The sequence below is a fragment of the Ovis canadensis genome, chromosome 8 (assembly GCF_042477335.2).
Source record: "Ovis canadensis isolate MfBH-ARS-UI-01 breed Bighorn chromosome 8, ARS-UI_OviCan_v2, whole genome shotgun sequence".
NCBI classification, from domain to species: Eukaryota; Metazoa; Chordata; class Mammalia; order Artiodactyla; family Bovidae; genus Ovis; species Ovis canadensis.
This window is the reverse complement of record NC_091252.1, coordinates 37,503,604-37,530,130: the sequence shown is the minus strand read 5'-3', so window position 1 is coordinate 37,530,130 and position 26,527 is coordinate 37,503,604. Positions and strand designations below refer to the sequence as shown.

The 26,527-nt window shown below is 40.5% G+C and overlaps 1 long non-coding RNA gene and 1 other non-coding gene across 2 annotated transcripts in view; one reads left to right on the top strand and one right to left on the bottom strand.

Moving 5' to 3' along the window:
- Nucleotides 1-1,391: 1,391 nt before the first annotated feature.
- The window catches only part of LOC138444748 (uncharacterized), a 92,046-nt gene continuing 66,910 nt past the window's right edge, over nucleotides 1,392-26,527 (bottom strand). The window contains exons 2-3 of the long non-coding RNA XR_011258572.1: nucleotides 16,867-16,986; nucleotides 1,392-3,220 (exon numbers count right to left, since the gene is read on the bottom strand). This is a non-coding gene — a long non-coding RNA (uncharacterized lncRNA). The remainder of the gene's footprint in view (nucleotides 3,221-16,866; nucleotides 16,987-26,527) is intronic.
- Nucleotides 8,295-8,401, top strand: LOC138445461 (U6 spliceosomal RNA). Its single transcript, XR_011258895.1, has one exon. It is a non-coding gene; the product is annotated as a U6 spliceosomal RNA (small nuclear RNA).

Here is a 26,527-nt window from a genome sequence, read left to right as displayed (position 1 = left end):
AAATCTGCTCCACGCCTCTTCTCTTCAGTTCTGGTGGTTGGCAGTAATCCTCGACAACCTTGGCTTGTGGCAGGATAACTTCAATCTCTGACTCTTTCTTTTCATGCCCTTCATTCATTTGTGTCTGTGTCCAGATTCCCCTCTTAAAAGGATATCAGTCATTGGATTATGGCCCAAACCTTAATATAGTATGACTGCATCATAACTTGGATACATCTATAAAGACCTTATTTCCAAAATAAGATCACACTCAGCTTCCAGGTGGCCATGAATTTTGGAGGGGACACTATTTAACCCAGGACACAGCCTGAGTTTTGACTCTGTCTTTGTCTGTCTCTCCATCCATCCGACTCTTGCAACCCCATAGATTGTAGCCTGCCAGGCTTCACTGTTCATGGGATTCTCCAGGCAAGAATACTGGAGTGGGTTGCCATTTCCTTCTCCAGGGGATCTTCCCAACACAGGAATCGAACCTGGGTCTCCTGAATTGCAGGCAAACTCCTTATTGATTGAGCTACGAGGGAAGCCCCCATCCTGAAAAGGAGAAAAAAATTGTCCTTGACTACATCACAATCAGTGGGCGTGGGAGGGACTTTTTAGTATCCCCAGACTGCTGCTGCTGCTGCTAAGTCGCTTCAGTCGTGTCCGACTCATAGCGACCCCATGGACTGCAGCCTACCAGGCTCCTCCGTCCATGGGATTTTCCAGCCAAGAGTACTGGAGTCAGGTGCCATTGCCTTCTCCGATCCCCTGACTAGGGTTTTTAATTTACATTTTTTCTTTTCATAAAGGAGAATCTAACTACAAGTATGTTACTAAAACACTCCCTCTTTATCTTTTAGCTGAATCTCTCTATTCTAATAACTAAAACATCATGGTGAATGAATTTGATCCTTAAAGATTAGAATTTTCTGCAGACAGATTACAAAATCTTTTTCATTGTCATTGTTTTGGTAGTTCATGTACAGAAAAATATCAGGTGTCCTCAAATATATGATAACTACAATATGCTACAAAAAAATTAAAGAGTAGGTTAATCAGTCTCGCCATGGATGGTTAATTCATTTTGATTGCTGGGGGGACTTGTTATTCAAAAAATTAAAAATGAAAAAACAAAGAATTAAAAATAAATTCTAAGTAGGAAAGAATACATGAAAGACTACATTGGAACCTTATTCATTTCTTTGGCTTACTGGGTTTTCAGGAAAATATAGAAAAAAAGAAAAACTCCACAAATATGACTTTGCCAGTCATTCTTTAAACTTCTTAGCCCCTCTATAGTATTAATTATTCCCTGACACCAGAAAGGAGCCTGCCCTAAGTTTCCAACAAACAAACAAAAAAATAAATGATAACCACCCAGAAATTAATAAGGCCTAATCACATGCCTGTAAGGAATTTGAAAAGTTTTATCTAAACATTACAAAATTGAGTTCATTTGACATAGATAGAGAACTTCAATGAAAGAAAAAAGTGATGGTTTCAACAGTTTGTTCAAGTCAAAAGGTGGGTATGCCCAACTTACAATGGATTAGTCATGAGCTACAGATCTTGTGTATCAGGTTCTGTGAATATGTGATGGGAATAGTAAGCAAAGTCATGACTTTTTTTTAATGCTTATGCCCTTAGTCATGACCAGATTATAAGCTATGTGAAAGTCAAATTTGAATATGGATGAAATTTCTCTTAACACAGTCTTATCTTAGTCAGGGAAATTTGTTGAAGAGATTCACTGAGTTGATTCCTCATGGTTGAAGGCTCAGCTCAGGATCATCTCTTACAAGAAGTCTTCTCCTACCTTGAGACAAGGTTGGGTGCCCCTCCATTCATAATGCGGAGAAGGACATGGCAACCCACTCCAGTACTCGTGCCTGGAGAATCCCACGGACGGAGGGCCCTGGTAGGCTGAGTAGGGGCCTGGTCCATGGGGTCATGAAGAGTCAGACACGACTGAACGACTTCACTTTCGCTTTTCACTTTCATGCATTGGAGAAGGAAATGGCAACCCACTCCAGTGTTCTTGCCTGGAGAATCCCAGGGACAGAGGAGCCTGGTGGGCTGCCATCTATGGAGTCGCACAGAGCTGGACACAACTGAAGCAGCTTAGCAGCAGCGGCATTCACGATGATGACATCCTGTGAGACCTCTCTACACTTTGCTTATCTTATGTGTATCATGTTTACATGTCTTTCTTCCCAGATGGGCTATGAGTTTCTCAGTGAACCAGGATTAGACTGGTTGTTTTCCACACTCTTAAATTTGATATTTTTTGGTTTTGGTCTAGGTATACAATTCCAAGTTAAAAATTAATTTTCCTCAGAACCATGAAGGTATTACCTATTGTCTAACATTCAGTGGTTCAGATGTGTTATAAGACTGTTTTACCTAACCTTTTTTAAATGTCCTGTTTTTTCCATAGAAATGTCTAGCATGTGGTCTACCTGTAATCTCTCTTGGGTTATTTTTTGGCTGCACCAGGTCTTAATTGCAGTACACGGGGTTGCGGCACATCTTTGTTGAAGCATGTGAACTCACAGTTGTGACCTGTGAGATCTTGTTGCCTAACCAGAGATCAAACTCTGGCCCCTTGCATGGCGGGGCTTTAGCCACCGGACTAGCAGGGAAGTCCCAGTTCTGTAATCTTGAAGATACAATCTTTCATGAGGGTATTTTCAATTCATTTTTCTCTCTTAATCTCTCTGGTGTTTTCCTTCCTCTTCTCCAGTGCTATCATGTCACTACCCCTTTTTCCCACCCGTTGGCTTTAGACTCTCATTACTTTGCAGACGGATTCTTTTTTTTGTTTCGTTTTAACTTTATTTCATTTTGGCGCTGCTGGGTGCACGTTGCTGCATGGGATTTTCTCTAGTTGCAGTGTGCGGGGTTCTCCTTGTGGTGGCTTCTCTTGCTGTGGAGTGCAAGCTTTAGGATGCACGGAATTCATTAGTTGTAGAGCACAGGCTTAGTTGCCCCAGGGCACGTGGGATCTTCCAGGGCCAGGGACTGAACCTGTGTCTTGTGCATTGGGAGACCCATTCTTTACCACTGAGCCACCAGGGAAGTCCCCTGCAGACTGACTCTTAATGCCGCTGATCAGTTGTCTCTTTATCTTCCTCTGTGGAGCTACTTCTTGTTAGGAGGCTTAGCATTTCCCTCTTCTCAGCATAGAGCACTTCTGTTTTTGGCTAAATGTCTGATGCTCTTGATTTGACAATTTTGCCTGTAGGAGGAAAGGCGCTAATAAGGGAGGGTCAGCAGACCTATATGCAATTCTCCAACTAACATCCCAGCTCTTAAGTCTGTTAGTGCACTCCCTTGTATGCCAATTCTAGCAGCCCCAGAACTTCTCAGAGGTTTATGGCAGACCACCTGCATCTCTCTAGCCTTTTAGATGAAGATTCCAGCTTCCTCTATAATATCTGTCAGAATAGTCTTTTAGAAATATTTTTGGGACTTCCCTGGCAGTCCAGTGGTTAGGACTCCTCGCTGCCACTGCAGGGAACATGGGGTCAATCCCTGGTAGAGGAACTAAGATCCTGAATGCCTTGAGGCATGGCAAAAAAAAGCAGCGGCTGCGCTTTGCTGGAGCAGCCATGAAGAGATACCCCACACCCAAGGTAAGAGAAACCCAAGCAAGACGGTAGGTGTTGCAAGAGGGCATCAGAGGGCAGACACACTGAAACCATAATCACAGAAAACTAACCAATCTGATCACACAGACCACAGCCTTGTCTAACTCAATGAAACTAAGCCATGCCATGTGGGGCCACCCAAGACGGGGCGGGTCATGGCGGAGAGGTCTGACAGAATGTGGTCCACTGAAAAAGGGAATACCACTTCAGTATTCTTGCCTTGAGAACCCCGTGAACACTATGAAAAGGCAAAATGATAGGATACTGAAAGAGGAACTCCCCAGGTCAGTAGGTGCCCAATATGCTACTGGAGATCCATGGAGAAATAACTCCAGAAAGAATGAGGGGATGGAGCCAAAGCAAAAACAATACCCAGTTGTGGATGTGACTGGTGATAGAAGCAAGGTCCAATGCTGTAAAGAGCAATATTCCATAGGAACCTGGAATGTCAGGTCCATGAATCAAGGCGAATTGAAAGTGGTCAAACAGGAGATGACAAGAGCGAACGTCAACATTCTAGGACTCAGCAAACTAAAATGGACTGGAATGGGTGAATTTAACTCAGATGACCATTATAACTACTACTGTGGGCAGGAATCCCTTAGAAGAAATGGAGTAGCCATCACGGTCAACAAAAGAGTCTGAAATGCAGTACTTGGATGCAATCTCAAAAACGAGAGAATGCTCTCTGTTCGTTTCCAGGGCAAACCATTCAATATCACAGTGATCCAAACCTATGCCCCAACCAATAACACTGAAGAAGCAGAAGTTGAATGGTTCTGTGAAGACCTACAAGACCTTTTAGAACTAACACCCCCAAAAGATGTCCTTTTCATTATAGGGGACTGGAATGCAAAAGTAGGAAGTCAAGAAACACCTGGGGTAACAGGCAAATTTGGCCTTGGAATACGGAATGAAGCAGGGCAAAGGCTAATAGAGTTTTGCAAGGAGAACGCACTGGTCATAACAAACACCCTCTTCCAACAACACAAGAGAAGAGTCTACACATGGACATTGCCAGATGGTCAACACCAAAATCAGATTGATTATATTATTTGCAGCCAAAGATGGAGAAGCTCTATATAGTCAGCAAAAACAAGACCAGGAGCTGACTATGGCTCAGATCATGAACTCCTTATTACCAAATTCAGACTTAAATTGAAGAAAGTAGCAAAAACCACTAGACCTAATCAAATCCCTTATGATTATACAGTGGAAGTGAGAAATAGATTTAAGGGACTAGATCTGATAGATAGAGTACCTGATGAACTATGGAGTGAGGTTCCTGACATTGTACAGGAGATAGGGATCAAGATCATCCCCATGGAAAAGAAATCCAAAAAAACAAAATGGCTGTCTGGGGAGGCCTTACAAATTGCAGTGGAAAGAAGAGAAGTGAAAGGCAAAGGAGAAAAGGAAAGATATAAGCATCTGAATGCAGAGTTCCAAAGAACAGCAAGGAGAGATAAGAAAGCCTTCCTCAGATATCAGTACAAAGAAATAGAGGAAAACAACAGAATGGGAAAGACTAGAGATCTCTTCAAGAAAATTAGAGATACTAAGGGAACATTTCATGCAAAGATGGGCTCAATAAAGGACAGAAATGATATGGACCTAACAGAAGCAGAAGATATTAAAAAGAGGTGGCAAGAATACACAGAAGAACTGTACAAAAAAGATCTTCATGACCCAGATAATCACGATGGCATGATCACTCACCTAGAGCCAGACATCCTGGAATGTGAAGTCAAGTGGGCCTTAGAAAGCATCACTATGAACAAAGCTAGTGGAGGTGATGGAATTCCAGTTGAGCTATTTCAAATCCTGAAAGATGATGCTGTGAAAGTGCTGTACTCAGTATGCCAGCAAATTGGGAAAACTCAGCAGTGGCCACAGGACTGGAAAAGGTCAGTTTTCATTCCAATCCCAAAGAAAGGCAATGCCAAAGAATGCTCAAACTACTGCACAATTGCACTCATCTCACACGCTAGTAAGGTAATGCTCTAAATTCTCCAAGCCAGGCTTCAGCAATACATGAACCGTGAATTTCCAGATGTTCAAGCTGGTTTTAGAAAAGGCAGAGGAATCAGAGATCAAATTGCCAATATCCGCTGGATCATGGAAAAAGCAAGAGAGTTCTAGAAAAACATCTATTTCTGCTTTATTGACTATGCCAAAGTCTTTGACTGTGTGGATCACAAGAAACTGTGGAAAATTCTGAAAGAGATTGGAATACCAGACCACCTGACCAGCCTCTTGAGAAACCTATATGCAGGTCAGGAAGCAACAGTTAGAACTGGGCATGGAACAACAGACTGGTTCCAAATAGGAAAAGGAGTATGTCAAGGCTGTATATTGTCACTCTGCTTATTTAACTGCTATGCAGAGTATATCGTGAGAAACGCTGGGCTGGAAGAAACACAAGCTGGAATCAACATTGCCAGGAGAAATATCAATAACCTCAGATATGCAGATGACACCACCCTTATGGCAGAAAGTGAAGAGGAACTAAGAAGCCTCTTGATGAAAGTGAAAGAGGAGAGTGAAAAAGTTGGCTTCAAGCTCAACATTCAGAAAATGAAGATCATGGCATCTGGTCTCATTACTTCATGGGAAATAGATGGGGAAGCAGTGGAAACAGTGTCAGACTTTATCTTTTTGGGGCTCCAAAATCATTGCCGATGGTGATTGCAGCCATGAAATTAAAAGATGCTTACTCCTTGGAAGGAAAGTTATGACCAACCTAGATCGCATATTCAAAAGCAGAGACATTACTTTGCCAACAAAGGTCCTTCTTGTCAAGGCTGTGGTTTTTCCAGTGGTCATGTATGGATGTGAGAGTTGGACGGTGAAGAAAACTGAGCACTGAAGAATTGATGCTTTTGAACTGTGGTGTTGGAGAAGACTCTTGAGAGTCCCTTGGACTACAAGGAGATCCAACCAGTCCATCCTAAAGGAGATCAGTCCTGAGTGTTCATTGGAAGGACTGATGCTGAAGCTGAAACTCCAATACTTTGGCCACCTCATGTGAAGAGTTGACTCATTGGAAAAGACCCTGATGCTGGGAGGTATTGTGGGCAGGAGGAGAAGGGGATGACAGAGGATGAGATGGCTGGATGGCATCACCAACTCAATGGACGTGAATTTGAGTGAACTCCGGGAGATGGTGATGGACAGGGAGGCCTGGTGTGCTGTGATTCATGGGGTCGCAAAGAGTTGGACAGGACTGAGCGACTGAACTGAACTGAATGGTAACTTGATGTGTATAGGGTAAGTATAGTAAAATGGGGAACAAACTAGCAAGACTTGTTTGTTCACATTCTTCTTAGCATTCCTTTGTCTTCAAGAGATAAGAATGCTCCCTTCCTCCAGATATAGGGAAGGCACCTTTCTCAAGAAAGTTTTTTGGCCTGCTTTGGGAGTGGTGGATTGTTCACAATGACCTTCCTACTTCTGCTGTTTTCTCAAACTCCTTCAGGTGAAAATACGCTAAGTGCCATATGCTGAGGTAGTGTATCCTGAGCCTCCTCAGCCTCATAACTAATTACATCCTACAAAGAGCTATTTGTCAAATAAGGTCACATTCTGAGGTTCTTGTAGACCTGAACTCGAAGGGACACAACTCAACTACACCCACCAATATTTCCTACAGGAAGGTATACCCCATTCTGGAGCTTCTGTGAGTGTTGGCAGCTAAAAGTTCACAGCTCTCTTTTCCCTAGAGTCTAAAGAATGACCCTTGACAAAAGGAACTATTTAATCCAAGACAGTAGTTACCCAGAGGCAGCTCACCACCAATGACCAACAGATAGTGTGGTACAAAAAATTGCTCCCCTTGTGGGGCAAGCCATATTCCAGAACTCCCCTTGGAATCAGGTTGACAACTCTTTTCCTACTCATCCTTTTTCCCTCACTCCCTTTCTTTTGAGAGCACAGCCTTAAATAATTCCTGAATCACTTTTCACCTCTCATGATTGGCAAATATTGTTGCTTGATTTTCACTAAAGAAAGGGAAATTGAGTAGTTATACTTTTCTCCAAAATCACTGAGGACAGTGATTGAAACCATGAAATTAAAAGACACTTGCTCCTTGGAAGAAAAGCTTTGTCAAACTTAGACAGTGTATTAAAAAGCAGAGATGTCACTTTGCCAATAAACATCCATATATAGTCAAAGCTATGGTTTTCCAGTAGTCATGTATGGATATGCGAATTGGACCACAAAGAAGGCTGAGTGCCAAAGAACTGATGCTTTTGAACTGTGGTGCTGGAGAAGATTCTTGAGAGTCCCTTGGACTGCAGGGAGATCAAACCAGTCAATCCTAAAGGAAATCAACCCTGCATATTCATTGGATGGACTAATACTGAAGCTCCAATACTTTGGCTACCTGATGCAAAGAGCTGGCTTATTGGAAAAGACCCTGATGTTGGGAGAGATTGAGGGCAGGAGGAGAAGGGGATGACAGAGGATGAGGTGGCTAGATAGCATCACTGGCTTAATGGACGTGAGCTTGAGCAAACTCCAGGAGATAGTGAAGGACAGGTGAACCTGGTGTGCTGCAGTCCATGTCCATTTGCAAAGAGTCAGACATGACTTAGTGACTGAACAACAAAAATATTTTCTCAGAAGCATTCTGGCAATATGAATTTAAAATTTTATTTTGTGCTCGCTTCGGCACCACATATACTAAAATTGGAACGATACAGAGAAGATTAGCATGGCCCCTGCGCAAGGATGACACGCAAATTCGTGAAGCGTTCCATATTTTTATACTAACGCATATATATGGAATTTAGAAAGATGGTAACAATATCAAGACAGCAAAAGAGACACAGATGTATAGAACAGTCTTTTGGACTCCGTGGGAGAGGGAGAGGGTGGGATGATTTGGGAGAATGGCATTGAAACATGTATAATATCATATATGAAATGAATCACCAGTCCAGGTTCGATGCATGATACTGGATGCTTGAGGCTGGTGCCCTGGGACGACCCAGAGGGATGGTATGGAGAGGGAGGAGGGCGGAGGGGTTCAGGATGGGGAACACGTGTATTCCTGTGGCGGATTCATGTTGATGTATGGCAAAACCAATAGAATATTGTAAAGTAATTAACCTCCAATTAAGATAAATAAATTTATATTTTAAATAAATAAAATTTTATTTTATCTATTTACTTTTTGGCCATGCTGGGTCCTCATTGCTACACACAGGCTTTCTTGGTGGTGGCAAGTGGGAGCTACTCTTTGTGGTATGTGTAGGCTCCCCATTGCAGTGGCTTCCGTAGCTTTGGAGCATGGGCTCTAGAGTGCATGCTCGGTGGTTGTGGCACACAGCCTTAGTTGCTCCATGGCACGTGGGAGGATCCTCTGGGACCAGGGGTCACACCTGTGTCCCCTGCATTAGCAGGCAGATTCTTAACCACTGGACCCCCAGGGTCCCTAAAATTTTAAATATATATCCCTTTTGACTTAACAATTCTACTTATGAGAACTTTCAAAACAGTAATCAAGCAACAAGGATTTACTGTATAGCACAGGGAACTGTATTGAGTATCTTATAATAACTTATAATGGAAAATAATCTGAAAAAAATATATGTATATATAAAACTAAATCACTGTGTTATACACCTGAAACTAAGACAATATTGTAAATCAATTATACTTCAGTTTTAAAAAGAAGTAATCAGGCAAGCTAGTGTCTTTGGCAGTGATCAATATATGTAGGCAATGACACTGATCGGTCTTAACAATTCTGAAATGTTAATTCTTTATTAGTTGAAACTAAGATAAATCAGTAAGAGTATTGGAACATAATAAAGATGAAATGCAAAATTTATTCAACAGGGACGATACCAATTTTATGTCAATGTGAAGATTATTGTGTGTGATCATTTGTTTTTATCATTATGATATGTTTTAGTAAATGTACTAGTTATATCCTTGATGATCTGTTTATCCTAATCTTTCAGAAAGTAGAAGTTTTGCTGTAATGGTACATATCAGACTATTCAGTGTTATAAAATCAGTGTTCTATGGAAAATGAAAAAATAAAGCACTAACTTAAGTGGACAAAAAGAAACTAATGAGGCAGGTGTGCAAAGTTATATGTACAAAGATGTGCATGACCATGGTTTTTATGATAAAAATTAGAAAGAGTTAAAATATGGTTAAATAAATAATAGCACATCCTTTTAGTGGATTATGCCATAGCTGTTTAAAAGAATGGTTTATGGGATATCTCTGGCAGTTCAAACCCAGTGCTTCCAGTGCAGGGGCATAGGTTTGACTCCTTGTTGGGTAACTAAGATCCCACATGTCTTGGGACATGACCAAAAAAAATAAAATGAAATACTTTTTTAAAATGGTATAAATCTAATTTGTATCACCAGGTCCTCTGTCCATGGAATTCTCCAGGCGAGAACACTGAAGTGGGTTGCCATTCCTTTCTCCAGAGGATCTTTCTGATGCAGGGATCACACCCAGTCTCCTGTACTGTAGGCAGGTTCTTTTCCATCTGAGCCACTGTGCTGTGTGCCTAGTCGCACACAGAGTCGGTCGTGTCTGACTCTGTGACCCATGGACTGCACCTCTTCTGTCCATGGGATTCTCCAGGCAAGAATCCTGGAGTGGGTTGCCATGCCCTCCTCCAGGCAATCTTCCCAACCCAGGGATCGAACCTAGGTCTGCCACATTGCAGGCAGATTCTTTACTGTCTGAGCCAATAAGGAAACATAATAATAGGAAGGGATGTCCATTCATACTGTGGAGTAAACATCAAACAAGCAAAACTCACAATAGTATATAGACTGTGGGTGATTTGCCATAATGTTTTTCATATAGAGTATCTCTCAAACATTTTTGATCATGCATTTTTATTTCAAACTGTTAGTAAATTCATAGGAATTCTATGCTAATATTTTCATTTTATTTTTTTAATTTGTTAATATTTTCATTTTAAAATTGTAGTAAAACATGACATCAACTGGCTTAAGTTCAGAGGTTTTAAATATATTTATATATATATATATATACACACACCTTTATTTTACGGAGAATGAACCTCATGGGAAAAGAAAGTTAATAATATATATCAGCTGTTGAAGAGTTGGTCCCTCTTAGTAGGTACAAAAGAATATTTTCTTCCAGAAAATATTTATTCCTTCTATAGAAATTAGAAGAATTCTGACTGAAGTTTTAGTACCCCTGCCTGTAGCTGATACATAAAATATTCCTCTGATTGTCTAAATTAAGTTTTCTAATGTCTCCTACACTGGCAGGTGGACTCTTTACCACTGAGCCAGCAGGAAGGCCCTGTCATAGGCACTTTTTTTTTTTTTAACAATCTTGTGAAATAAGATCCCACATTTAGATATGTTAAGTGATTTGCTGACTGTTACACTGTTACTTAGGAGTGAATTTCTTTGGAAATTCTTGGACTGCAAGGAGATCCAACCAGTCTATCCTAAAGGAGATCAGCCCTGGGTATTCTTTGGAAGGAATGATGCTAAAGCTGAAACTCCAGTACTTTGGCCACCTCATGCGAAGAGTTGACTCATTGGAAAAGACTCTGATGCTGGGAGGGATTGAGGGCAGGAGGAGAAGGGGACGACGGAGGATAAGATGGCTGGATGGCACCACCGACTCGATGGACATTGAGTGAACTCTGGGAGTTGGTGATGGACAGGGAGGCCCGGTGTGCTGCGATTCATGGGGTCGCAAAGAACTGGACACGACTGAGCGACTGAACTAAACTGACCTGAGGAGAAAATTTTCAGTGTCTGAACACCTGCAGTGACCTAGTAGTTACTATGTCAAAGGTGACTAAATAGTTACTAGGTCAAAAGTATGAAATTAAGTACATGCAGCATTTCTAAAATTTCCAACAAAATAATCAGTGACTACAGCTGAAACCACACACCTAGTTTCACACTGAGACTCAAACCTAATTGGGCCTCAGATGGGACTCAAACCCAGCCAAAACTCAGACTGAAACTTGAATCCACAGTCTGGGACTCAAACCCACTGTCTTTTATTTTTCTTTTAATTTATTTTTTAATTGGAGGATAATTGGTTTATAATGTTGTGTTGGTTTCTGCCATACAACATGAATCAGCAATAAGTCTACATATTTCCCTTCCCTTGTGGCCCTCCCTCCCACTCTCCACTCCATCCCACCCCTCTAGGTTGTCCCAGACCACTGTGTTGAGCTCCGTGTATTATACAGCAGCTTCCCACTAGCTAGCTATTTTACCATATGGTAATGTCTATGTTTCAATGCTATTCTCTCAGTTTGTCCCACCCTCTGCTTCTCCCACTGGGTCCACAAGTTTGTTCTCTATGTCTGCATCTGGAACCCACTGTCTTTTAATTAAAATCACTTACCTGGTGTCTGGACTTGCTGAATCTAAGGTTCTTTATGTCTCAGTGCAGAAGGAATTCAGTGAGAAACAAAGTGATAGGCAAGAAGTAGTTGTGTTAATATAGGACACTTGTGAGGGGCATAAGTGGGCAGGCAAGGGGGCTCTGCTCTGAGAACTAAGTGTTAAAGCAGATTTATATAAGGAGATACACATTCCATAGACAGAGTATGGGCCATCTTGGAAAGTGAGGCCCCAAAATACAGGTGGTTACTTTACATGGGCTGAGTAATTTCATAGGCTAAGGAATGGGAGGATTATTCCATCTATTTTGGAGAAGGGACAGAAATTTCCAGGTATTGGACCACCATCCACTTTTTGTTCTTTTATGGTCAGCCTCAAAACTGCCTTGACACCCGTGGGTATGTGATTTAGCATGCTTCTGTATTATAATGAACATATATAATGAAGCTCAAGGCCTACTGGAAGTCAAATCTTCCTCCATCTTGGGTCTAATCAGTTCTAACCAGTTTATGTCTTATCTTCAACAGCAAAGTTATTTTTTAAAGGTTTTGCCCTGCCCCTTTCCCTCCTGTTTCTCACCTGTGTGCAGTGACTACATACCACTCAGAGAAAACTGGAGCTTTGCTTCCTGTGTATAACAGCCTTTGTGGGGTGATATTACTCTCAAAGCAGACAGTTCTTCAGATAACTAGTGGAGAAATCTAGTTAACTGAAAAACCTCATTTCCTAATCATGTTGGTTAAGTATATTCTTGTCTAAGCCTGCCAGCTTTCTGGATGAATCCAGCACTCATACAGATGACTCATGATACCCTGAACTTCAGTCATTATTATCTTCCCTCCATTTCAGCCATCCTGGCAGTATGGGAGATTAGAGACACAGAATAACCCTCTCTCTCTCTCTCTCTCTCTCTCTCTCTCACACACACACACACACACACACAGAAACTGGATAGAACATAAGAAACATCTATTCAAATACATTACTAAACTAGCAAAAGAGTTAAGAAAGGCCAAATGCCAAGTGAAAGCAGGGATTTGGAGAGGTAAACGCATAAAAGGAAGATTTTATGGGAGAGTAGCTTCTAAATTCTGATGAACTTGAACTAGAGTTCTGATGGTCACGAAGGATGTAGGGACAGGAGACAAATCCAAAATCCTCATCAAGGTAGGGTATCTAATAGGAGATTCTCACAAATACATGCATATATACACACACACAAACTTGGACAACCTACCAGTCTTGACCTTGGCTCTGCATAGAAGGGAAGGAAAAGCTATACTAACAATTTGCAAATACAAGCAGAGATTCATGGCCCAATTAAAACTACCTCCTCTTAAGAGAGAATTCTTCATGACTGTCTCAAGTTTCTGGAACTGTCTTTGTTCCAGATTATCTTTTCAACAGTTTTTATAGTTTTGGAGGATAATGATAATATCTCCCTCTGGAGACAGATTTGCTTACTACCTTGGAAGACAGCCGTAATGTCTACCTCTGTGAAAAAAAGGCAGGCATGTTTTCTGCCCATCATAAAATATCCATGTTCTATAAGTTCAGTGTTCCTTTTCTGTGATGCAACTTACTGCATGTATAGATGTCACCTAACCCACATTGTGTGCCCTGTGGAAATTGGGATATGAGGAACCAACACAAATGCTGACACTACGGCTACTGTTTTTGCTTTGAGTAGTAACCTGTCCTTAGTCTCTGACCCAAGGGTCACATATTTTCTGCTAAAATTCATGCAATTATGGCAGGCTAACTGTAGCAGGGTAAAATCTCAACCCTTTCATAGTTCTTAATGTCTGCTGCTGCTAACTTGCTTCAGTCGTGTCCAACTCTGTGTGACCCTATAGACGGCAGCCCACCAGGCTCCCCCATCCCTGGGATTCTCCAGGCAAGATCACTGGAGGGGATTGCCATTTCCTTCTCCAGTACAGGAAAATGAAAAGTGAAAGTGAAGTCGCTCAGTCGTGTCCGACTCTTAGCGACCCCATGGACTGTAGCCCACCAGGATCCTCCTTCCATGGGATTTCCCAGGCAAGAGTACTGGCGTGGGGTGCCATTGCCTTCTCCATCTTAATGTCTGAGGTAAGGTGAAGTCACTCAGTCATGTCCGACTCTTTGCGACCCCGTGGACTGTAACCTACTAGACTCCTCTGTCCATGGGATTCTCCAGGCAAGAATACTGGACTGGATTGCCATTTCCTTCTCCAGAGGATCTTCCTGACCCAGGGATCGAACCCGGGTCTCCCGCATTGGAGGCAGATGCTTTAAACTCTGAGCCACCAGGGAAGCCTTGATGTCTAGGTGGTCCCAAACACTTTATGCTGAAAATTTATATTAGAGTTGTCCTAAGTTGGTACTACTCTCAGGCAGCTAGTATAAGTAAAAGGATGTCCTCTCTGGAGAACATCCTTCAACTCCAGCCTCAAACAGTTCCCACAGGAACCATGAGCTTTAAGTCAATGTATAAAACACACTAGAAAACAAGGTACCATGAATCAGAAGCAATTTAAGGAAGGCTCCTCTGGTGGCTCAGATAGTAAAGAATCTGCCTGCAATGCAAGAGACCGGGTTCAGTCCCTGGTTTAGGAAGATCCCCTGGAGAAGGGAATGGCTACCCACTCCAGTATTCTTGCCTGGAGAATTCCATTGACAGAGGAGTCTGACAAGCTATAGCCCATGTGGTCACAAAGTCAGACACGACTGAGTGACTAACACTTTCTTATAGAAAACCTTCAGATATTAGATTGTTACAGAATATAAAATAAGTGTGTTTATTATCTTTAAAGAAATAAAACAAATAAGGTTGAAAATCTGAATAATAAAAAATAAAATGTTAAAAAAAAATGACCAGTGAAGTTTGCAAAGGAACCAAATAAGACCTCTTAAAAGGAAATATGTTATTGTTGAATGAAAATTTTAATGATTAGGTTAAACATCATTAGAAATGTAACTGAAAAGAGAATTAGTACATGAAAATAGATCTAAAGAATGTAAAAGAGAACAGATCCAAAAGCAAGATTATGAGCCACGAAAAATGAATAAAAGGTTGCTATATGTTGAATCAGAGTTCCAAAAGAAAAGAAACAGTGAAGAAGCAATATTAAAAGTGATAATGGCTGAAATTTTTCCAAAAATGGTGAAAGAAGATCAATAACCTCAGATATGCAGATGACACCACCCTTATGGCAGAAAGTGAAAAAGAACTAAAGAGCCTCTTGATGAAAGTGAAAGAGGAGAGTGAAAAAGTTGGCTTAAAGCTCAACGTTCAGAAAACTAATATCATGGTGTCCGGTCCCATCACTTCATGGCAAATAGATGGGGAAACAGTGGCAGACTTTATTTTGGGGGGCTCCAAAATCACTGCAGATGGTGATTGCAGCCATGAAATTAAAAGAAGCTTACTCCTTGGAAGGAAAGTTATGACCAACCCAGACAGCATATTGAAAAGCAGAGACATTACTTTGTCAACAAAGGTCCATCTAGTTGTTCCAGTGGTCATGTATGGATGTGAGAGTTGGACTATAAAGAAAGCTGAGTGCCGAAGAACTAATGCTTTTGAGCTGTGGTGTTGGAGAAGACTCTTGAGAGTCCCTTGGACTGCAAGGAGATCCAACCAGTCCATCCTAAAGGAGACCAGTTCTGGGTGTTCATTGGAGGGACTGATGTTGAAGCTGAAACTGCAATACTTTGGCCACCTGATGTGAAGAGGTGACTCATTGGAAAAGACCCTGATGCTGGGAGGGATTGAGGGCAGGAGGAGAAGGGGACGACAGAGGATGAGATGGTTGGATGGCATCACCAACTCAATGGACATGGGTTTGGGTGGACTCCAGCAGTTGGTGATGGACAGGGAGGCCTGGCATGCTGTGGTTCATGGGGTCGCAAAGAGTCGGACATGACTGAGTGACTGAACTGAACTGAACCACAATGCATTTAATAACAAATTGGCATACCTTAATGGCTTAAAACAACACAAATTTATTGTCTTACAATTCTGTAGGTGAGAAGTCCAGTTCGTGTCTCACTGGGCTAAAAGCAAGATATTGTTGTCTGTGTTCCTTTCTGGAGTCTCTAGGAGAGCATCTATTTTCTTGACCTTTGGAGCTTCTGTGTGTGTGTGCATGCTCAGTTGCTCAGCTGTGTCCAACTCTTTGTGACCTTACGGGCTGTAGCCTGTCAGGCTCCTCTGTCCATGGAATTCTCTAGGCAGGAGTAGTGGAGTGGGTTGCTATGCCCTTCTCCAGGGGATTCTCTCAAGCCAGGGATGAAACCCACATCTCCTGAGGATCCTGCATTGGCAGGTGGACTCTATCACTGAGCCACCTGGGAAGCCCTGCGGCTGCTAGGGGCTGCCTGTATTCCTTGGTTCCCGGCCCTCTTCTTCCATCTTCAGAAGTAGAACAGCAGGTCAAGTTTTTCTCATATCTGACCCTTCCTTTCTGACACTTTCTTTTCTGCCTCCCTTTTCCATTATGAAGGACCTTTGTGATTAAATTGGGCCCACCTGGATAATCCAAGATAATCTCTCTAAAGTCATCTGATTAGCAATCTTATTTTCATTTGTAGCTTTAATCTCTCTTTGTCAAGTAACCTAACAGTCACAGGTTTTGAAGATTATATGACATGGACATCTTTGAGGGTTCATTATTCTGCCTACCACAGACATTAATCCACATGTCCAAAAATCTCAATCAATTTTAAGTAGAATAAAAAAAACTTGTGCCTAGCCAAAATCCATACTTAGTCATATCATGGTGAAACTTCAGAATGCCAAAGACAAAAGAGAACGTATGAAAACAGACATAGCAGAGAGATTTCCTACCCCAAATAGTAAGACTTACCTAAGAGATGGTTAGCAATGAGATTCCTGGGCCCAGTCAAGACTTAGTGAATCGGTATTATGCTAAGTAAAGTAAGTCAGAGAAGGACAATTACTGTATGACATCCCTTGTATGCAGAATCTGAAATTACACAAATAAACTTGTTTACAACACAGAAACAGACTCATAGACTCAAAAGTAACTTCTGGTTACCAGAGGGGAAGAATGGAGGGAACAGAGAGTTCTCTAGTTCAACACTCTTAAGTCTTAGAAACATCTTAAGGTACCATATGAAATTTTTATCAGGAAATACAATGAAGCTAATAGGGAGTTGTATAGTATAGTGATTAATGGGGAGGGTTCTAGAGACAGACTGCCCGGGTCTGCTTCTTGTAACTCAAGCTGTGTGACTTTACACAACTTACTTAACCTTAGTTTTACTATCTGTAAAGTGGAGATGATGACAGTATCTACTTCTTAAAACGTAAAGGAGACAAAGCATGCATAATTAACATCACTCCAGCTTGTATAAATTAGATGTTCAATAAATATTAGCATTGTGTATATATTTTAGGCATAATAAATTTGTCCCCCCCCAAAAAAAAGTAAACATCGTAGGTATAGAATAGGGGATAAATATGCATAAGAAAATAACAGGCACAGGTCACTTTAGACAATACTATTCTTTTTAAAATGTGTATAAATTGGATTACAAAACAGTGCCTTGTTTAAAAGGGAATTCTGGTAAATGCTTCTATAACCATGTCTTTTCCAATGTGTATTATGTAGCTATTCATGTTTGGATTTCCTCTCCACTTTCCACAATAATTGGGAAAAACCTGTTTTTGTAACCCATAGCATATCAAATAAAAGCATACATTCTAAGCGTAAAAGTAAAATGCAACAATAATAAATATTTTAAGGAATTGCTGATTTCGATCTTTACGCTTTTTCCCTCTTTTTTTTCTTTTTCATTTTTATAACCAACTTCTAAAGAAAATTCATGATATCAGTGGGTCTCAGTTTTAATACTTAAGTTGTAACAATGCTTCAATAGGTACTGGATGAATCGTTGTTGAATGAATAAGTGATTGAACTAATTTGTTAATTCACAAATACAAAAAGATGATACCTACTCCTGAAAATGTTCCAGGGTAAAATAAGACTAACAAGAAAAATCCATAGGTGTAAGTAACCATATCTTTCTTAAACTACGTGATCTTTCGGAAGTAACCATTGGGGTTAGGAATGATCTATCTTGCCTCTCTGTATCTACATAATACTGCAGCTCTTGTATTACATCGTGGAATGATTGTGAACCAGCACAAAGCTCAAGATTGTGTCATCTGATAGGCCCACTGCACAACTGTACCCTGTGTGTTACTTAGCAACATTTGCCTGCCCCTCCTCTCTCATCTCCTGTTGGGAAACCTGCTCAGAGGCTGTGGAACTTGGCAGAGATGAAGGAAAATCCAGTGACTGATAGTTTATGTCCAGGAATTTTCTGAGGCTATAGATGAGTTTTGGTTTTGGATGGTGTTTTTTTCTTTCTAGTTTTTTCCCTTTATTTAAGGATTAGAACAAATGAATTTGTTTACTGCATAGTAGAAGATGAAGAGCAGGAACATGTTTTACTGGAATGGGGCTCTTTAGTACCACGCCTTAATTGCTAAAGACCTTACTGTTGGGAAATGCTGACACTCCCCTTCTTATACTCCTGGTTAAAGCCTTGTTGAGTTAAGCAATAAACTACTTCACACTGGAGACTAGAATTTAAATGAGTTACAACTCACTTTCATGTAAGTCACTAAGGTACATGAAAAGGAAAATAAATGAGTGCAAAAGGAAAAGGAATCACTCCTTTCTATATAACTCCTTAGACGTAAGTGTAAATCTGAGTCGACAAAGTAAATACTCCTTGAGTGTTAATTATTAATTAATCATAATTCTGAATGAGGAAAGTATATACTTGGGCTTCCTAGGTGGCTCAGTGGTAAAGAATCCGGCTGCCAATGCAGGAGATGCAGAAGCCACAGGTTTGATCCCTGTGTCGGAAAGATGCCCTGGAGGAGGAAATGGCAACCCACTCCAGTATTCTTGTCTGGAAAATTCTATGGACCAAGGTACCTGGTCACAAAGAGTTGGACACAACTGAGCGACTGAGCAGATACACACAAAGTATATACAGTTGATCCCTGAACAACGTGATTTTGAACTGCACGGGTTCACTGTTTTACACAGAATACAGCATGTGAACTCTTAGTTTCAACATGTGGGATCTAGTCCCCTGACCAGGGATGAAACCTGGGCCCCCTGCATTGGGAGTGGAATCTTAGCCACTAGGGAAATCCAGGGAAATCCCCCTACTATTGTTTTAGAAGCTGCTCTCTCTAGCAGATAAAATCTAACAAGGTTGATAGTTTGGTCACATTCAATTTGTTTTTTGCAAAATTGCTTATTTTCCTCCAGAATTTTAAGAATCCTGAGACCAAGGTCGTAAGTAAAGAATTTCTAAAAATGTGCATGTATACTTTAAAAACTATAACTGGGGACTTCCCTGGTGGTTCAGTGTCTAAGATTCCGAGCTCCCAATGTGGGGGCCCTGGGTTCAATCCCTGGTCAGGGAACTAGATCCTAGCTCCCACATGCGGCAACTAAGACCAACCACAGTCAAATAAATACTAAAAACATTAAAAAAAAAAAAAAAAAACACCTGTAACTGTATGTATTAAATCTACAGAAAAACTGATGGTTAAGAACATGCAACTAAGATTTAATACATTTATTTTACAAAACTACTGAAATAATAACAAATCATAACATATTTAATAACTTTATAACAATATTTACTCCCAAATTATAGTTTGACATAATTATACATTGATAAATGGTATCAAATTATATGTTATTAGTCAGGTGGCTGGTCATCTGGTTTCTTCTAGCATCTACCAGAACTGCTGAAAAGCAGGCTGAGTCTTGAAGAAGTTAATCCTTTAAGTGCCTCTGAGTCCCTGTGACTAGAAGGATCCAGGCATTTCTTCTATGGGACATTGCAAAGAAATGTCTTCTCCTCTCTGATATTTCCATGCCCACAACCAACTTAAAACGGGTTACGAGAGGTATGAAAATATAAAAGTGTGGGGTTGCAAAAATGCATATTTAACAACTGTTGAGTCAAAGATTCTTTGGTTATAAGCAAAAAGAAGCTATATTAAATTAATTCATGTAAAAAGCACTAAGAAATCCAGAGGGAAATCTCATGGATCCCAAATATAAATATAGAAATGGTCAAATCTGACAGACCACTGTTCTCTTTCTCTAAGGCTGTATGATTTCTGCTTCCTTTGGCACACCTAGGTTATGGGGTATTTCTGAAGACCAGTTTTCTCTCTTTATTTGCATGTATAAGGCATAAAAATGACTGCCTGTCCTGAGTCCACCTCACTTTATGCTCTACACCCTCCATGGAGTTACTCAGAATCTAGGTCTCTGGATTCAACTGATCACACACAAAAAAAACCTTGGTGTTCTCTACTGTTCCAATCAGCTGTGGCTCAGGAGACAAGGTCTAATGCCCATAGGGCTGCCCCCGCCATGGACTGTGGGTGGGGCTGACTCTCCCAGAAGGGCATGTGGGTAAGAATGAAACAATTACTATCTCAAGTTCCCAGATACAGGATATGTTGAAATTGGATTTTCTCAGGTTTTTTTTTTTTTTTTTGGTTCTTTCAAGTTGGAAGTTCAGGCTGTGGAAGACAGAAGAGTCTAATCATATCAGTTGCTGCTGCTGCTGCTGCTACGTCACTTCAGTCGGGTCCGACTCTGTGTGACCCCATAGACGGCAGCCCACCAGGTTCCCCCGTCCCTGGGATTCTCCAGGCAAGAGCACTGGAGTGGGTTGCCATTTCCTTCTCCAATGCATGAAAGTGAAAAGTGAAAGGGAAGTCGCTCAGTCGTGTCTGACTCTTCGCAACCCCATGGACTGCAGCCCACCAGGCTCCTCTGTGCATGGGATTTTCCAGGCAAGAGTACTGGAGTGGGGTGCCATCACCTTCTCCGAATCATATCAGCATATTCTCCTTATTCCAAAACAAGGTAGGATTCTGGTATATGGCAGGTATAGCTTGAGTGAAGTGAGTGAAGTTGTTCAGTCGTGTCAGACTCTTTGCGACCCCGTGGACTGTAGCCCACCAGGCTCCTCCATCCATGGGATTCTCCAGGCAAGAATACTGGAGTGGTCTAGCTTAGTCTATTAAAAATGGGAGCGGGGTATACTTCCAGGATGAGAGGAAGCTTTGGGTAACCGACTAAAACCTGTTTGCAGGTGCCAGAATAGCTTTTGTTCTAAAGCTCCCAACAAAGACATCCTAAGAGAGAAAATACATCGATGTGTGCTTAGTTGCTCAGTCATGTCTGACTCTTTGTGGCCCCATGGACTGTAGCCCGCCAGGCTCCTCTGTCCATGGGGATTCTCCAGGCAAGAATACTGGAGTGGGTTGCCATGCCCTCCTCCAGGGGATCTTCCCAACCCAGGGATTGAACCCAGCTCTCCTACACTGCAGGCGGATTCTTTACCAACTGAGCCACCAGGGAAGCCCAACATATCAATACCGATAGTTTATTGATCCAGTTATTCCTTTAATTGTCTTTCTCAAACAAGAAGAGTACAAGAGAAAAACCCATGAACAGAACTTAATTCTTTAAGAGTTTGGTTCCATTGCCCAGGTGGCCCTAGTGGTAAAAAGAACCCACCAGCCAATGCAGGAGACTTATATAAGAGATACCAGTTCAAGCCCTGGGTGGCGAAAATCCTCTGAAGGAGGGCATGGCAACCCACTCCAGTATTCTTGCCTGGAGAACTCCGTAGACAGAGGAGCCTGGCAGGCTGTAGTCCATAGCGTCACAGAGTCAGACACGACTGAAGAGACTTAGAATGCACACACACCATAACTATAATACCATTCTCTCTGTGATGAAAACAGACAATCACATTTGGCTTCAGATTTCTCATAGTTTATAAGGATCACTTGCTTTCGTTAATTAACTTTTAGTAGGTTATAATAAGTTGTAGTGACAATTTGCTTTTACCAGTGCTTTGCATTCAGTTTAGCACAGTGTCTATCAAGAAACTAAGGTACTAATTATGTACAGCATGGCAACTATAGTTAATAAAATAATGCTGTATTACACATTTGAAAGTTGCTAAAAGAGTCAATCTTAAAAGTCCTCATCACAAAAGAAAAAAAATTATTTGTAACTACTGATGGTAGCAAATAACTAGACTTATTTATAATGCATATAAATATAGAATCATTATATTGTACACCCCAAACTAATATAATGTTATATGTTAATTATACCTCAACAAAAGAATAAATAATTGACAAAAAAGAAAAATGAAAAAAAGCCAGTCTAGGTACTGCTTGAGACTGGGTATAGAATCCTCAGGTAAAAATATGTTTTCCTGAAAAGTTTAAAGATGTTGCTCTCCTGTCTTTAAGCTTCCAGTGTTACTGTTGAAAAGTCCAGTGCTCTCTGATTCTTTATCTTCTGATTTTGACCCTTTTTTTTTTTTTGGTCTTGGAAACTTTTAGAATCTTTATCCAAAGTGTTTTGAAATTTCACAATTATGTATCTTGGTTTGGATTTTTTTTTTCATTTATTGTATGAGGTAATAGGGGAGTCCTTTCAATCAATGTCCTTCTATTCTGAAATTTTTATTATTATTTCTTTGATAATCACCTCCTCCCTCTTCTTTCTTTCTAGAACTCGTATTATTTGAGTTTGGGGACTCTTGGATTGATCAACTAATGTTCTATCTTTTCTCTCCTGTCTTTCAACTCTGGCTTTTCCTACTTTCTCAGAGATTGCATTAAATTTATCTCCCACCTTTTTTTTCTTTTAAACACTCTCAGCTATCTGGTTTTTAATTTCCAAGCACTGTGTTCTTTTATTTTTGTTGTTTTGTTTCAAACAAACATTTTTAAATGTTTCTTGTTTATTTAGTATTCCATTTTTGTTTGGTTTGGTTTTTATGGACAAACTATCTTCTCTCATCCCTATGGAGTATAATTATGGTCTTTTTTCTTAGACGTTTGTTTCTACTTCCTATAATTATTTTGTCTTTTGTTTTCCTTTTATTTCCTATTATTATTTACTTTGGTCTCTTTTCAAACATTGAAGGCTTTCTTCAAATGACTGATAGTTGGCTATTAGCATTTAAGTGTGAAGCACCACAAAACAGATGGTAAGCTATTGGTTTCTGGTCTTGTGGATCTCACCATAGGAAGACCAAGTTGTGTTTATTTTTAATTGAAATGAGCCTCAAATGTCTGTAGGTGAGTTCTTTCACTTGAGCTACTGAGTTTCTACTGAGTAGAAGCCTCCAAACTCTGGGATATAAACTTGATTCTGCTTTCTGATATTAACCCTTAGACCTGGGGGGAGGGGAGAATAGGGCTAATTTTCTCTAAGAATTTATAAATTAAATATTCAAAAGAACATAATTCCCATACTACTTAAAACTTTACCATAAGCAATAAGCGAAATAACTGAATCTCTATAAATATTTATCCTCAGAAAATGCAAATTTTATATTTTTATTAAAATTTTTTTTTATTGGCATATAGTTGGTATGGCTGAGAACAGAGAATGAATGGTAGAGATGAGCTTGGAGAATTAGTCTGGGACCAGATCATATAGAGGTTTCAAGGCTAAGGTAGGGCATTTTTATTTTAAGTGTTATGGGAAATCATTGGAGAATTTTACAATATTAAAATAAGAGAAGTGTCATAATTGGACTTAAAAAAATCACTCTTGCTGCTCAGTGGTAAATCATCTGAGGGGACCAAAGTGTAAGCAGAGAGATAGTTTAGAAAACTACTGCAGTAGTCCAGGGAATGAATTTCAGTGTTCTCAACTAAGGTAGTAGCAAAGATAGAAAAGAAACACTTGAAATGTTTTAGGAATATCACCAACAAGGCTAATGATAGACTGGATTAGTAAGAAAGCAGGAAAGAGTGGGATCAAGGGTGACTTTGGGCTTGAGCAACTGCTATTTAATGAGATAGCTGCTGCTAGAAGGATGGACCATACACAAACAAAAGCAGAGCAGAGATGTCAGCCAGGAAGCTTGAATGGAGGACAGCTGGGTATTTTATTTTTCTTTTTGTGAAGAGCAGGCAAGTTTTGCATGAAAAGGAATGGCTCTCTTAGCCACATTAGCTTCAAGGTGCTTATTAGATATTCAAACAGAAACGTCAGGTAGGCAAGTGTCCCAAAGATCTGGAATTCAAAAGATATGATTGGGCTGGAGATAACAGATTTGAAAGTCACTAGTATACGGATGCCTGGAAAATCCCATGGATGGAAGAGCCTGGTAGGCTGCAGTCCATGGGGCCGCTAAGAGTCGGACATGACTGAGCGACTTCATTTCCACTTTTCGCTTTCATTCATTGGAGAAAGAAATGGCAACCCACTCCAGCGTTCTTGCCTGGAGAATCCCAGGGACAGCGGAGCCCAGTGGGCTGCTGTCTGTGGGGTCGCACAGAGTCAGACACGACTGAAGCGACTTAGCAGCAGCAGCAGCAGCAGCAGCAGTGTATGGATGTCACAAAGCCATGGACTGGATGAAGCAGGTCACTCAGGAAGAAAATGCACATGGAGAAACAGCAGAGAGGAAGCCAAGGGCATTGGCGTGTTGGATAGGATCTGCATGTGTCAAAGGAAAGCCAAAGAAGAGAGGTGTCACAAAAGTCTAGAGAATTGTTTCAAGAAGGAGGGTATAGTTAGTTGTATCGCTACTGAACGAGTTAAATGAGGATGGACACCATTATTTGAACCACTGGCTTTGACAAGATGTGGGCTTTGAGAAATATGTTTCAAGGGTTTGAAGAAGAGATGAGGGTAGAGACGGAAAGTATAGACATGTCTTTTAGGGAGTTTTGCTGTGAAGGAGGGCAGAAAAATTGGGTGTTAGCTGAAGGCAGAAGTGGGGTCAAGTAAGGATTTTTTTAAATTTCAGGAAGATTTCAATAGGAAGGATTACTAAAGAGAATGAGGGGTAAGGAGCACAATTTGAGGTGCCTTAGGAAGGTCTGGGGGATGGGACTCACTTTAAGTTCTTTAGGCAATCCTTCATGTGCAAAGCAAAAAATGTTAAGAATTTTTTGTTTTTAAACTGGTGAAGTGGGAAAGATCTAAAATGATAGAAACAGGGCTGATGATAAAAGAATGACAGATGTGTTTTGGACATATTAAATTCAGTGAAATAGACTAGATAACTAACTTGGTAATTAGTAGAAGAGACTCTGAGCTTCATGATAGTAATGATGCTTAAGAAAGATATTTTACAAAAGATCAATTCAGTTGGTAGACAGCATTTAAATTATTCTGTATCAAACAAGGCCTTACCTTGCCAAGATTCTTGGCACTTTTATATTCACTTAAAATTACATTGGGAAAAGCATAATAGTAATGGAAAAGCAACTAATTATAAGCAATTACAAGCCAAATTATGTTTATACCACAATTAGTGTTTGAGGTGGTTTAGTAGACTAAGTCTTCATTTCAATAAGCAACCATCAAATAATTGAATAGCTTGTAAAACACATAAATACCTCTTTTATCTTTATTCCAAGTATAACCACCACATTCTTTGAATTATTATTATAATAAAATGGGCAAGTCATTATCTTTTGTCCCAATCCCCAGTCTGAGTTGGATGCTTTTAAAAACATGGCAAGAGTAGCTGTAGGTATCTACCTTCTGCACCAAAGTTTCTTTCAACAGATTTGACATAGAAATGTGAACAAATTCATGTTCTTGTAAGACAAGTACTAACTACCCAGCAGGGAATTTATAGAGTACACACTTAAACTACATCTTCATTAAGTTTTTCATGCTTACAACATTGTCTTATTTCACTTGTAGTTGAACAAGTCTTTCTCTAAAGATGATAAGTCCTTTGTCTCGTGACAGTGCTGATTTTTATGTCAGGTTGGGTTTTTTTCTCCCATATTTCTAAGTAAAAGTCACAACTTTGTTACCACAATTTTGCCACCTGGGGTCAAACTGTTTGACTACTACTTGATAACTTTTTCATTTTACTTGATCACTGAAATTAGATTCATGACGCTAAATCACGACTAATCATCACTCTGAATCCTTAATTTCCACGCAATTTCAGATATTTAATTTTTACCATTTTTTGTTGAACGACCATTCTTTAAATTCTACAGTGCTAAAAAAAAAAAAAAATCCTAGTGGTTCACAATATTCAAGCGTTTCACAGAGATGATTTCATATAATCCCCTCTCTTTCCCCTACCCATTGACGCCCCAATTTCAGATTCTATTTAATAAAGCAGGTTCTAGAAACAGTTTTGCAGAATAAATTCCCACCAGTTGACCTAATTGAGCACGTTGTTGCCAGTGCTTCACGGCAGCTACTGAGCTCGGCCAACTCCGAGGCTTGGCGAGCCACATGGTGGGAGGTAGGTAAGAGCCGGAGCCCTTCAAGGCTGGGCGCCACGTTGCTTTTCCCTTTTTGAATAGGGAGACAACGCTTCTGGCTATTGTGTAAATCGGCCGAGAACTGCGTTCATCCGCACAGCAGCTAAAGCGTGATCAGAATTAAAGCGCCTTCTAATCCGACCCTTTGGCAACATGTGCGTCACGGACTA